Source organism: Myotis brandtii, unplaced genomic scaffold (assembly GCF_000412655.1).
Source record: "Myotis brandtii unplaced genomic scaffold, ASM41265v1 scaffold1213, whole genome shotgun sequence".
In the NCBI taxonomy this organism is placed as follows: domain Eukaryota; kingdom Metazoa; phylum Chordata; class Mammalia; order Chiroptera; family Vespertilionidae; genus Myotis; species Myotis brandtii.
This window is the reverse complement of record NW_005354228.1, coordinates 790,750-792,097: the sequence shown is the minus strand read 5'-3', so window position 1 is coordinate 792,097 and position 1,348 is coordinate 790,750. Positions and strand designations below refer to the sequence as shown.

The 1,348-nt window shown below is 61.7% G+C and overlaps 1 protein-coding gene across 1 annotated transcript in view; it reads right to left on the bottom strand.

The window, feature by feature from the left end:
* The window catches only part of TBC1D8 (TBC1 domain family, member 8 (with GRAM domain)), a 101,942-nt gene that overhangs the window by 39,888 nt on the left and 60,706 nt on the right, over positions 1 to 1,348 (bottom strand). The gene's annotated exons all lie outside the window — the stretch shown is intronic.

Sequence of the window (1,348 nt, the reverse complement as noted above, 5' to 3'; positions counted from 1 at the left end):
GGCCCGGGGGCCGAGAGGCTGAGGATGGTCTGAGACGCCAGGGGAGCTGCTGGGCCGGGCAGCTGGGAGAGGAGCTTACTTAGGTGCGGCAGGAAGAGCTTGCAACACCAGAAACGGTTTCCCGACTGCCCCGCGGGACTGATTCCCTCCAGCATGCTCACCACCCAAACAGGTTTGAATGAAGATACTTAATTTCCACTTAGTGACGCCCACCACTCTCCCATCCCCCCAGACCCTAGCTGGTTGCACGTCCTCACTCCATCATTCACAACGTCAGACTTGATCTTTTCTGTTTGAAAAGTTCAAAACCAATCCATTGCTTCCCTCCTCCTTCCATGTTCTTCTCTCCAGGAGTCGCCTGCTTTCTGGGTTCTCGGTGACCACACCTGGGAGTCCTTGCCAGGCCCGCGTGGTGCCCGTCCTGCTTGCCTGCCTGAGAGCTCCCCCCGCCTCCATGCAGGCACAGCCTGGCTGTGCTGTGCCCACCGGGTCCCAGGCAGCACACACAGCAGTGGTGCCACTCCACAGTCGCCAGGTGCATGACCCCGGAGGCGCTGTTCCAGAGCCGCTATCTGGGAAGGGAAGTGAGAACATCAACAAAGAGCTGCGGACGGCCGCCAGCCCACTGACCAGGCCTTGCACGAAGGCTGTTTCCCTAAACTTTGAAAGCCTGGTCTCTCGGCAGGAAGCCAAGTCCACTGAGTCACTACCTGTTTGTGTCCGCAGGCGTCTCCAGGACAGAGCCACAGGGAGAGCTGGGGGATGGAGGGCGGCGCAGGCCTTCGCTTTCGGAGAAGGTCGAAGTGCAGGGAGCGGCCACACAGGCCCACGCCCCATCCCGCCGTCATCGCCGGGCCGCCCTGGGAGCGCCATCGCCAGCCACCCCAGGGCCCCTTTTGTCCTCACCGCTCTCCCCCACTTCCTTTCTTTCTTCTTTAAAATTGTTTCCAATTCTTTATTACACATCGTGGTCGCACAACTTGAGGCTACACTGAACATTTTCTAGATCCGCACCTGCGCGTGACCATGAAACTACCTGGAGTCAGTAAAGTCGACACGCCCAGCAGGCGCTGAGGAGAAGACATCGCCTCGCAGAGCCCCGCAGTGAGGACGGCCGCACACGGCGCAGGTGTCACGGGCCGTCTTACCACGGCCGTGGCAGTGAGACCCGGTGCGGACAGCACTGCGGGGCCTTCGCTTGCTCCTCAGTGAGGTCAGCTGCCAGACCGGCCGACGTGCAGGGGAAGCACTGGCACCAGCGCCGCGGGGACGGGACCCCACTGGGTGTTCTCTCCAGGGAGGACTCGGGCCTCGCCCTGCCCGCAGGTCACCCGTTGGCACCTTGGCA